The sequence below is a fragment of the Arachis stenosperma genome, chromosome 9, assembly GCF_014773155.1.
Source record: "Arachis stenosperma cultivar V10309 chromosome 9, arast.V10309.gnm1.PFL2, whole genome shotgun sequence".
In the NCBI taxonomy this organism is placed as follows: Eukaryota; Viridiplantae; Streptophyta; class Magnoliopsida; order Fabales; family Fabaceae; genus Arachis; species Arachis stenosperma.
In genome coordinates, this window is record NC_080385.1 from 42,912,967 (window position 1) to 42,926,230 (window position 13,264).

Sequence of the window (13,264 nt, forward strand, 5' to 3'; positions counted from 1 at the left end):
AGTTGATAGTGATCTATGTATGTTCCGGGGTCCCATACTTTGTTTGTCAACCCCTTTTCTTCTTGATCTTCATGCTTCCAGTAGGGTGACAAACTTATTGAATTCTCCTTGTGACTCATACTCATCATCTTAATCCCATCGAGTTTGGCTTCGCTCGGCTTTTGAAACTCAAAGTTTGATCTTTCGTCATTTATGCGCCTTGTTTCCCATTGTCCACCAACATCTAATCCGTTCTTACTCTCTAGCCCACAAAGGGTTCTAAGTTGACCGTCCGTTTCTAACAACGCATATTGATATGGGCCAAGAAAATTAAAGGATGAGATGATTACCCACTCAATTTGTGATTGGGACGGCGACTTAGCAAGGAAGATATTCAATGATCTTGACATTGTAGGTTCCACTTCCTTTGGCTTCTCCATGATTATTTCCATCTTTTGATAACTCTTTTTGAATTCTTCTTGTTTGCTAACTTCCTTCAAACCTTTATCATTGATCAAGTTATGTGTCGGAGGTTGCGCACCCTCCTCAATATTGGTTTCACATTCGAAGGGGGAAGCTTCAACAAGATCACCATTGTCACTTGATGTAGAGTTATTTTCGTTGATGGAACTTCCTTCTTGTTCAACCTCCTCTAGGTCTTCTTCCACTTCTTTATCTTCAACAATCTTCATTTCCTCCGCTTGTTGCAATTCCTTGTGCTTAACTTGAGACTCTAAAGTCTCTCTCATACCTCCATCTTTGGTTGCTTTCTCACAATCATCCGTGAACTCGTTTCGCTTGTGATATGAATCCCAAGAATCTATCTTTTGACGGATGGTTACTTGAAGTCGATCCATTTCTTCCTTGAAACGATCCCTTAATTCTTGTTCCGCTTTACTAACATAAGTAGGATCACATTGCTCTTGGATTAATGGACATTGATATGCTTCCATGGAGGTTTGTGGCGGAGAGGAGAAATCATAATATGGTTGGAAAGAAGATTCATCAAAGCTTTGAGGTGGGAAGTCATTTTGGTTATTGGTAGAAGGTGAAGTTATACGGGACGTAAATTCTTGGAGGGTAGAGGTGAAACTAGTTAAGGCGGTTTGGAGCTCTTCTTGTTCTTGAAGAATGATACCAACTGCATCATCCATGGGGACTTGGGTTGGAGGGTAAAAATGTTGGAGTGGTGGTGATTCAAGGGTTGCTTGTTCATAATCGTCACAAGGGTATGCATAGGGGGAGTATAGATTTGGATTATATGTGGGCACTTGGTGGAAATAAGATGTGGGTTGAGAATATGGTGCATAGAGTGGTGGTGGTTGAGTGGTATAACCATGATAAGAATCATCATATCCATAGGAATGATATGCATTATAGGAAGGATTACCATCGTAGTAACTTGAGGGGGAAGGTGGCCATAATGATTGCTCATATGGAAATGGCTCCCCTCTTAAGAATTCATCTCTCCCATAATGTGAGCCATCATTCAAGTTTTCATCGCCTACAAAATAGTCATAGTTATATCCAAAACCACAAGGATGAAAATTCATAGTGGCAAATAGAAACAAAACCAATAGAGATCTTAAAACTAACAAAAACTAACAAACAAACAAAAGACAAACATATTCACAATATTCACATATTTACATTAACCAAAAACATGGCACTCATGCGCATTCCCCAGCAACGGCGCCATTTTGACGAATAGATTTTTGCCGGTATAGAAATTATCAAGTAATCAGTTGTAGTATAGTCTAAACCGACACAAAATCCATCATTAAAGTAATTCTACAATCTATAATCGAGAGTATTAGTCCCGAGTCGTTCTTCCCTAGGAATGCTACAAGGATGCATGTCTCGGTTAAGTGGTCTTTTTGTGGCTTGAAGAGTGTGGCATAAAAGTGTGAATAGAAGAAAACAACAATCAATCAATATTAAAAGCCTTGGCCAAGGTTGAACATTGGAAGTCCCATCACTATAGCTTCCTTCAATTGTGATAACAAAGGAGTGTTGCTTCACTTAGTTAACCCCTAATTATAGAGGAAAGTCAAGTAAAAGTAATTAACTCAAGTCACAAGTCCTAGTCTTACCCTAGGGAAGTCTAGCTTTAATGCACTCTAAGTCAATTAGCAATCCTCAATTCTTAATCAACAATTGACATCCATTATTCAAGTGTCTCCAATGACTCAACCATTAGGCCAAGTGAGGGAATACTACTCCATATCTAAAGTTGGCATTTTCTCAAACACTTGGAGAGCAAGAATGAAAGACATAGCAAAATTGAGAAGAGATTTAGAATTAAAGCAATTCAACACAAGAGAGTAACAACAATCAACAATGAACAACAATGAAAATGAGATCTTTAATGAATCAATAGAATCCAAAACAACAAAGCTAATTCTAAGGTCTACAAGAATTGAACAATTACAAACACTAATTGAGATTGGAGAAGATGATCTACAATATGAACAAAGTAAATTGAGTGTTGTAATAGATCTCACCAAAGAATGGTTGAGAATTGAGAAAATGAAGATGAATCCTAGAGAGAAGTTGGAGTTTCTCTCTCTACAAATGTAACTAACTAAAACTATCTATCTCATGATCTAAAATTAGTCTATGGATGTGAATGTGTGTTAATCCCCTTCAATCCTTGGCTCTTATATGCATTTTGGCGCCAAAGTTGGTTGCTGAAATCTTTCAAAATCGCCAGGCACGTGTTGCAATAAAAGAATCACGTGCGGACTACGACGCGTGCGCGCACGGTACGCGTGCGCGTCCCTGGCTAATTCTGCGATGTGCGCGCGAGCGCCTTGTGCACGTACGCGTGCTTGGCCGAGATCAATTCTTTGGCTTTTTGTGCTTCTCTCCACTTGCATGCTTCCTTCCTTGCTTCTTCTGATCCATGCTTAGCCTATTTCATCCTGAGATTACTAACAAACACATCAAGGCATCTTATGGAATCAAAAGAGGAAATAGAATTCATCAAAATAAGGCTTAAAAGGCATGTTTTTACACTTAGGCACAAATACGGGAGAGATAACAAAACCATGCTAATTTATAGGCTAAATGTGACAAAAGGTTATCAAAATACTCTAAATTCAATACAAGATAAACCCTCAAATTGGCGTTTGTCATGTAGCAATAGCTTCCACCCATTTGGATACATAATCCACTGCCACTAGAATATAAGTGTTTGAGTATGATGGAGGGAAAGGCCCCATGAAGTCAATACCCCATACATCAAACAACTCAATCTCCAAGATACCTTGTTGAGGCATGGCATAACTGTGAGTCAGATTACCAGATCTTTGGCAACTGTCACAATTGAGTACAAACACTCGGGAATCTTTATAGAGAGTAGGCCAGTAGAAGCCACATTGGAGGACTCTTGTGGCTGTTCGCTCACTTTCAAAATGTCCTCCATATTGTGATCCATGGCAATGCCATAGGATCTTCTGCGCTTCTTCTTTAGGCACTGGTGGACGAAATTATTATTCATGTGTCATTCCATTTTGCAAAATTCATTGCTTTTCATTCCTTGGCAATGGCGCCAAAAACATGATGCCAATACCATGGTTCACAACTTCGTTCAACTTAACCAGCAAGTGTACTGGGTCATCCAAGTAATACCTTACGTGAGTAAGGGTCGATCCCACAGAGATTGTTGGTATGAAGCAAGCTATGGTCACCTTGTAAATCTCAGTTAGGCAGATTAAATTGGTTTATGGATTTTCGAATATTAATAATAAAAAGAAAAATAAAAGGGATAGAAATACTTATGTAAATTAATAGTAGGAATTTCAGATAAGTGTATGGAGATGCTGTGCTCCTCTTGAATCTCTACTTTCTCATTGCTTTCATCCAATCCTTCTTACTCCTTTCCATGGCAAGCTGTATGATCACCGTTGTCAATGGCTACATCCCATTCTCTCAGTGAAAATGGTCCTATGCTCTGTCACGGCACAGCTAATCATCTGTCGGTTCTCAATCAGGTTGGAATAGAATCCCTTGATTCTTTTGCGTTTGTCATCACGCCTAGCCTTCAGGAGTTTGAAGCTCGTCACAGTCATTCAATCCCAGAATCCTACTCGGAATACCATAGACAAGGTTTAGACTTTCCGGATCCTCATGAATGCCGCCATCTATCTAACTTATACCACGAAGATTCTGTTGGGGAATCTAAGAGATATGCGCCCGGCCTAAAGTAGAACGGAAGTGGTTATCAATCACGCATGTTCATAGGTGAGAATGATGATGAGTGTCACGGATCATCACATTCATCAAAGTTAAGTGTAACGTATATATTGGAATAAGAATAAAAGAGAATTGAATAGAAAGTAATAGTAATTGTATTGAAACTTGAGGTACAGCAGAGCTCCACACCCTTAATCTATGGTGTGCAGAAACTCCACCGTTGAAAATACATAAGTGAAAGGTTCAGGCATGGCCGAATGGCCAGCCCCCAAAACGTGATCACAGGATTCAAAATACAATCCAGGATGAGATTATGATAGTAAAAAGTTCTATTTATAATAAACTAGCTCCTAGGGTTTACATGAGTAAGTAATTGATGCATAAATCCACTTTCGGGGCCCACTTGGTGTATGCTTGGGCTGAGCTTGATCTATCCACGAGCTGAGGCTTTTCTTGGAGTTGAACTCCAAGTTATAACGTGTTTTGGGCGTTCAACTCCGGATCATGACGTGTTTCTGGCGTTTAACTCCAGACAGCAGCATGTACTTGGCGTTCAACGCCAAGTTACGTCGTCAATTCTCGAATAAAGTATGGACTATTATATATTGCCGGAAAGCTCTGGATGTCTACTTTCCAACGCCATTGAGAGCGCGCCATTTGGAGTTATGTAGCTCTAGAAAATCGATTTCGAGTGCAGGGAGGTCAGATTCCAACAGCATCAGCAGTCCTTTTGTCAGCCTTTTTCAGAGTTTTGCTCAAGTCCCTCAATTTCAGCCAGAATTTATCTGAAATAACAGAAAAACACACAAACTCATAGTAAAGTCCATAAATGTGAATTTAACATAAAAACTAATGAAAACATCCCTAAAAGTAGCTTAAACTTACTAAAAACTACCTAAAAACAATGCCAAAAAGCGTATAAATTATCCGCTCATCACAACACCAAACTTAAATTGTTGCTTGTCCCCAAGCAACTGAAAATCAATCAGGATAAAAAGAAGAGAATATACTATAAATTCTAAAATATCAATGAATATGAATTATAATTAGATGAGCGGGACTTATAGCTTTTTGCTTCTGAATAGTTTTGGCATCTCACTTTTTCCTTTGAAGTTTAGAATGATTGGTTTCTTTAGGAACTTAGAATTTTGGATAGTGTTATTGACTTTCCTAGTTAAGCATGTTGATTCTTGAACACAGCTACTTATGAGTCTTGGCCGTGGCCCTAAGCACTTTGTTTTCCAGTATTACCACCGGATACATAAATGCCACAGACACATAACTGGGTGAACCTTTTCAGATTGTGACTCAGCTTTGCTAGAGTCCCCAGTTAGTGGTGTCCAGAGCTCTTAAGCACACTCTTTTTGCTTTGGATCACGACTTTAACCACTCAGTCTCAAGCTTTTCACTTGGACCTTCATGACACAAGCACATGGTTAGGGACAGCTTGATTTAGCCGCTTAGGCCTGGATTTCATTTCCTTGGGCCCTCCTATCCATTGATGCTCAAAGCCTTGGATCCTTTTTACCCTTGCCTTTTGGTTTTAAGGGCTATTGGCTTTTTCTGCTTGCTTCTTTTTTTTTTCGCCACTTTTTTTTTCACTGCTTTTTCTTGCTTCAAGAATCAATTTCATGATTTTTCAGATCATCAATAACATTTCTCTTTGTTCATCATTCTTTCAAGAGCCAACAATTTTAACATTCATAAACAACAAGATCAAAAGACATATGCACTGTTCAAGCATTCATTCAGAAAACAAAAAGTATTGTCACCACATCAATATAATTAAACTAAATTCAAGGATAAATTCGAAATTCATGTACTTCTTGTTCTTTTGAATTAAAACATTTTTCATTTAAGAGAGGTGAAGGATTAATGGATTTTATTCATAGCTTTAAGGCATGGTTACATACTAATGATCATGAAGTAAAGACACAAAACATAGATAAACACAACATTAAAAACCGAAAACAGAAAGAAATAAAGAACAAGGAATGAATCCACCTTTAGTGGCGTCTTCTTCTTGAAGGACCAATGATGTTCTTAAGCTCTTCTATGTCCCTTCCTTGCCTTTGTTGCTCCTCCCTCATTGCTCTTTGATCTTCTCTTATTTCATGGAGAATGATGGAGTGCTCATGATGTTCCACCCTTAGTTGTTCAACATTGTGGCTCAAATCTTCTAAGGAAGTGTTGAGTTGTTCCCAATAGTTGTTGGGAGGAAAGTGCATCCCTTGAGGCATCTCAGGGATTTCTTGATGATGAGCTTCCTCATGCATCTCTTGAGAACCGTGAAGAGTCTCTCTTGCTTGCTCCATCCTCTTCTTGGTGATGGGCTTATCCTTTTCAATGGAGATGTCTCCTTCTATGATAACTCCAGCTGAGTAACATAGATGGCAAATAAGGTGAGGAAAAGCTAGCCATGCCATGGGTGAGGGCTTGTCGGCTATTTTGTAGATTTCATTGGAGATGACCTCATGAACTTCTACTTCCTCTCCAATCATGATTCCATGAATCATGATAGCCCGATCCACAGTAACTTCAGATCGGTCGCTAGTGGGAATGATAAAGCATTGAATGAACTCCAACCATCCTCTAGCTACAGGCTTGAGGTCCAGTCTTCTTAGTTGGACTGGCTTGCCTTTGGAGTCTCTCTTCCATTGAGCTCCTTCCACACATATGTCCATAAGGACTTGGTCCAACCTTTGATTAAAGTTGACCCTCCTAGTGTAGGGGCGTTCATCTCCTTGCATCATGGGCAAGTGAAACGCCAACCTCACATTTTCCGGACTAAAATCTAAGTATTTCCCCCGAACCATTGTGAGATAATTTTTTGAACTCGGGTTCATACTTTGATCATGGTTCCTAGTGATCCATGCATTGGCATAGAACTCTTGAACCATTAAGATTCCGATTTGTTGCATGGGGTTGGTTAGGACTTCCCAACCTCTTCTTCGGATTTCATGTCGGATTTTCGGATACTCATTTTTCTTGAGCTTGAAAGGGACCTCAGGGATCACCTTCTTCTTTGCCACAACATCATAGAAGTGGTCTTGATGGCTCTTGGAGATGAATCTTTCCATCTCCCATGACTCGGAGGTGGAAGCTTTTGTCTTCCCTTTTCCTTTTCTAGAGGATTCTCCGGCCTTAGGTGCCATTGATGGTAATGGAAAAACAAAAAGCTTATGCTTTTACCACACCAAACTTAAAATATTGCTCGCCCTCGAGCAAGAGAAGAAAGAAGAGAAGAAGAAGAAGAAGAGAATATGGTAGAGAGGGAGAGAGGTAGGTTCGGCCAAGTGGGAGAAGAGGGGTTTGTGTTTTGTGAAAATGAAGTAGAATGAAAGGGTATTTATAGGTGGTGCACGAAATTGTGATCAATACTTTTCAAAACATAAACAATCCCTAGTAATGGCTCCAAAGACTTAGTGCTCACTACCATGGCATAAACACAACTTCGCACAACTAACCAGCAAGTGCACTGGGTCGTCCAAGTAATAAACCTTACGCGAGTAAGGGTCGATCCCACGGAGATTGGTGGTATGAAGCAAGCTATGGTCATCTTGTAAATCTCAGTCAGGCAGACTCAAATGTATAATGGTGATGAACGAAAATAACATAAAAGATAAAGATAGAGATACTTATGTATATCATTGGTGTAAGAGCTTCAGACAAGTGCATGAAGATGCCTTCCCTTCCGTCTCTCTGCTTTCCTACTGTCTTCATCCAATCCTTCTTACTCCTTTCCATGGCAAGCTCATGTAGGGTCTCACTGTTGTCAGCAGCTACCTCCCATCCGCGCAGTGAAAGCTAATGCACGCACTCTGTCACAGTACTGCCAATCACCGGTTTGGTTCCCTCCCCTACCGGAATAGAATCACTCTTTTGCGTCTGTCACTAACGCCCAGTAGGTTACAGGTTTGAAGCACGTCACAGTCATTCAATCATTGAATCCTACTCAGAATACCACAGACAAGGTTAGACCTTCCGGATTCTCTTGAATGCTGCCATCAGTTCTTGCCTATACCACGAAGACTCTGATCTCACAGAATGGTTGGCTCGTTTGTCAGGCGAGCACTCGGTTGTCAGGCGATCAACCATGCATTATGCAATCAGGAATCCAAGAGATATTCACTAAGTCTCAGATGCTTGTAGAACAAGAATGGTTGTTAGTCACCTTGTTCATGGGTGAGAATGGTGATGGGCGTCAATCATCACCTTCATCATGTTGAAGAACAAGTGATATCTTGGTAAAAGAACAAGCGGAATTGAATGGAAGAACAATAGTAATTGCATTAATACTCGAGGTACAGCAGAGCTCCACACCTTAATCTATGGTGTGTAGAAACTCCACCATTGAAAATACATAAGAACAAAAGTGATCATTGGTTTCTGCCCCAGAGAGGGAACCAGAAGGACCAAGATGTCTAATACAATAGTAAAAGGTCCTACTTATAGAAAACTAGTAGCCTAGGGTGTACAAAGATGAGTAAATGACATAAAAATCCACTTCCGGGCCCACTTGGTGTGTGCTTGGGCTGAGCAATGAAGCATTTTCGTGTAGAGACGTTTTCTGGAGTTAAACGCCAGCTTTCATGCCAGTTTGGGCGTTTAACTCCAAGTTTTATGCCAGTTCCGGCGTTTAACGCTGGAATTTCTGTAGGTGACTTTGAACGCCGGTTTGGGCCATCAAATCTTGGGCAAAGTATGGACTATTATATATTGCTGGAAAGCCCAGGATGTCTACTTTCCAACGCCGTTGAGAGCGCGCCAATTGGGCTTCTGTAGCTCCAGAAAATCCACTTCGAGTGCAGGGAGGTCAGAATCCAACAGCATCTGCAGTCCTTTTCAGTCTCTGAATCAGATTTTTGCTCAGGTCCCTCAATTTCAGCCAGAAAATACCTGAAATCACAGAAAACACACAACTCATAGTAAAGTCCAGAAAAGTGAATTTAACTAAAAACTAATAAAAATATACTAAGAACTCAACTAAAACTACTAAAACATACTAAAAACAATGCCAAAAAGCGTACAAATTATCCGCTCATCACAACACCAAACTTAAATTGTTGCTTGTCCCCAAGCAACTGAAAATCAAATAAGATAAAAAGAAGAGAATATACTATAGACTCCAAATTATCAATGAACTAAGCTCCAATTAGATGAGCGGGACTAGTAGCTTTTTGCCTCCGAACAGTTTTGGCATCTCACTTTATCCTTTGAAATTCAGAATGATTGGCTTCTTTAGGAACTCAGAATCCAGATAGTGTTATTGATTCTCCTAGTTAAGTATGATGATTCTTGAACACAGCTACTTATTGAGTCTTGGCTGTGGCCCAAAGCACTCTGTCTTCCAGTATTACCACCGGATACATACATGCCACAGACACATAATTGGGTGAACCTTTTTCAGATTGTGACTCAGCTTTGCTAAAGTCCCCAATTAGAGGTGTCCAGGGTTCTTAAGCACACTCTTATTGCCTTGGATCACAACTCTATTTCTTTCTTTTTCTTTCTTTTCTTCCCTTTTTTTTTCGGTTTTTTTTTTTTCGTTTGCTTCCTTCTTTTTTTTTTTGTATTCACTGCTTTTTCTTGCTTCAAGAATCATTTTTATGATTTTTCAGATCCTCAATAACATGTCTCCTTTTTCATCATTCTTTCAAGAGCCAACAATTTTAACATTCATGAACAACAAATTCAAAAGACATATGCACTGTTCAAGCATACATTCAGAAAACAAAAAGTATTGTCACCACATCAAACTAATTAAGCTAGTTTTAAAGATGAATTTGAAATCCTGTACTTCTTGTTCTTTTGTGATAAAAACAGTTTTCATTTAAGAAAGGTGATGGATTCATAGGACATTCATAACTTTAAGGCATAGACACTAAGACACTAATGATCATAAGACACAAATATGGATAAACATAAAGCACTAAAATTTGAAAAACAAAAGAATAAAGAACAAGGAGATTAAAGAACGGGTCCACCTTAGTGATGGCGGTTCTTTCTTCTTCTTGAAGATCCTATGGAGTGCTTGAGCTCCTCAATGTCTCTTCCTTGTCTTTGTTGCTCCTCTCTCATGATTCTTTGATCTTCTCTAATTTCATGGAGGGTGATGGAGTGTTCTTGGTGCTCCACCCTTAGTTGTCCCATGTTGGAACTTTAATTCTCCTAGGGAGGTGTTCAGTTGCTCCCAATAGTCTTGTGGAGGAAAGTGCATCCCTTGAGGTATCTCAGGGATCTCTTGATGAGAGGGGTCTCTTGTTTGCTCCATCTTCTTCTTAGTGATGGGCTTGAGGTCATGCCTTCTCAGTTGAACCGGCTTTGGATGCCATAAATGGTTATGGAAAAATAAAAAGCAATGCTTTTACCACACCAAACTTAAAAGGTTTGCTCGTCCTCGAGCAAAAGAAGAAAGAAAAGAGTAGAAGAAGAAAAAAATGGAGGAGAGGGAGATGGCTTTGTGGTTCGGCCAAAAGAGGGGGAGAAGTGGTGTTTGATGAAGGATGGATGTGAGTGGTGAAGAGGAGGAGATGTTGAGGTGATTGATGAATGGGGAAGAAGAGAGAGAGTGATGGTGGGGTCCTGTGGGGTCCACAGATCCTGTGGTGTCAAGGAAAAGTCATCCCTGCACCAAATGTTGCTCAAAATCACGTTTTGAGCTATTTCTGGCGTTAAACGCCGGGCTGGTGCCCATTCCTGGCGTTTAACGCCAGGTTGTTGCCCTTTACTGGCGTTTAACGCCAGTCTGGTGCCCCTTTCTGGCGTTAAACGCCCAGAATGGTGCCAGACTGGGCATTAAACGCCCAACAGCTAGCATTACTGGCGTTTGAACGCCAGCTTCTTCTCCTCCAGGGTGTGCTATTTTTCTTCCTGATTTTCATTCTGTTTTTGCTTTTTTCATTGTTTTTGTGACTTCTTATGATCATCAATCTACAAAAAAAGATAAAATAACAAAAGAAAATAGTAAACTATAAAACATTGGGTTGCCTCCCAACAAGCGCTTCTTTAATGTCATTAGCTTGACAGAGGTCTCTCATGGAGCCTCAGAAATACTCAGAACCGTGTTGGAACCTCTCAACACCAAACTTAGAGTTTGAATGTGGGGGTTCAACACCAAACTTAGAGTTTGGTTGCGGCCTCCCAACACCAAACTTAGAGTTTGACTGTGGGGGCTCTGCTTGGCTCTGTTTTGAGAGAAGCTCTTCATGCTTCCTCTCCATGATGATAGAGGGGTGTCCTTGGGCCTTAAACACCAAGGATTCTCCATTCACTTGAATGATCAACTCTCCTCTATCAACATCAATCACAGCCTTTGCTGTGGCTAGGAAGGGTCTGCCAAGGATGATGGATTCATCCATGCACTTCCCAGTCTCTAGGACTATGAAATCAGTAGGGATGTAATGGTCTTCAATCTTCACCAAAACATTCTCTACAAGTCCATGAGCTTGTTTTCTTGAGTTGTCTGCCATCTCTAGTGAGATTTTTGCAGCTTGTACCTCAAAGATCCTTAGCTTCTCCATTACTGAGAGAGGCATGAGGTTTACACTTGACCCTAAGTCACACAGAGTCTTCTTGAAGGTCATGGTGCCTATGGTACAAGGTATGGAAAACTTCCCAGGATCCTATCTCTTTTGAGGTAATTTCTGCCTAGACAAGCCATCCAGTTCTTTGGTGAGCAAAGGAGGTTCATCCTCCCAAGTCTCATTTCCAAATAACTTGTCATTTAGCTTCATGATTGCTCCAAGGTATTTAGCAACTTGCTCTTCAGTGACATACTCATCCTCTTCAGAGGAAGAATAATCATCAGAGCTCATGAAAGACAGAAGTAAATCCAATGGAATCTCTATGGTCTCATTTTGAGCCTCAGATTCCCATGGTTCCTCATTAGGGAACTCTTTGGAGGCTAGTGCACGCCCATTGAGGCCTTCCTCAGTGGCGTCCACTTCCTCTCTTCCCTCTCTAGATTCGGCCATGGTTATGGCTTTGCACTCTCCTTTTGGATTTTCTTCTGTATTGCTTGGAAGAGTGCTTGGAGGGAGTTCAGTAATTTTCTTGCTCAGCTGTCCCACTTGTGCTTCCAAATTCCTAATGGAAGACCTTGTTTCAGTCATGAAACTTTGAGTGGTTTTATTAGATCAGAGACCATGGTTGCTAAGTCAGAGGTATTCTGCTTAGAACTCTCTGTCTGTTGCTGAGAAGATGATGGAAAAGGCTTGCTATTGCTAAACCTGTTTCTTCCACCATTATTGTTATTGAAACCTTGTTGAGGTCTCTCTTGATTCTTCCATGAGAGATTTGGGTGATTTCTCCATGAAGAGTTATAGGTGTTACCATAGGGTTCTCCTAGGTAATTCACCTCTTCCATTGAAGGGTTCTCAAGATCATAAGCTTCTTCCTCAGATGAAGCCTCCTTAGTACTGTTTGGTGCATTTGCATTCCAGACAGACTTTGAGAAATCAGATTGACTTGTTGAGTCAATATTTTATTCTGAGCCAAAATGGCGTTCAGAGTGTCAATCTCAAGAACTCCTTTCTTCTGACTAGTCCCATTGTTCACAGGATTTCTTTCAGAAGTGTACATGAATTGGTTATTTGCAACCATTTCAATCAATTCTTGAGCTTCTGCAGGCGTCTTCTTCAGATGAAGAGATCCTCCAGCAGAGCTATCCAAAGACATCTTGGATAGTTCTGAGAGACCATCATAGAAAATACCTATGATGCTCCATTCAGAAAGCATGTCTGAGGGACATCTTCTGATTAATTGTTTGTATCTTTCCCAAGCTTCATAGAGGGATTCTCCATCCTTCTGTCTGAAGGTTTGGACTTCCACTCTAAGCTTACTCCATCTTTGTGGTGGAAAGAACTTTGCCAAGAAGGCATTGACTAGCTTTTCCCAAGAGTCCAGGCTTTCTTTAGGTTGAGAATCCAACCATATTCTAGCTCTGTCTCTTACAGCAAAAGGGAATAGCATCAGTCTATAGACCTCAGGGTCAACCCCATTAGTCTTGACTGTGTCACAGATTTGCAAGAATTCAGCTAAGAACTGATGAGGATCTTCCATTGGAAGTCCATGGAACTTGCAATTC

General features: G+C 40.4%; 1 non-coding gene across 1 annotated transcript; it reads left to right on the forward strand.

Moving 5' to 3' along the window:
* Nucleotides 1–12,909: 12,909 nt before the first annotated feature.
* On the forward strand, nt 12,910–13,017 carry LOC130953098 (small nucleolar RNA R71). Its single transcript, XR_009075271.1, has one exon. It is a non-coding gene; the product is annotated as a small nucleolar RNA R71 (small nucleolar RNA).
* The last annotated feature ends 247 nt before the right edge of the window (nt 13,018–13,264 follow it).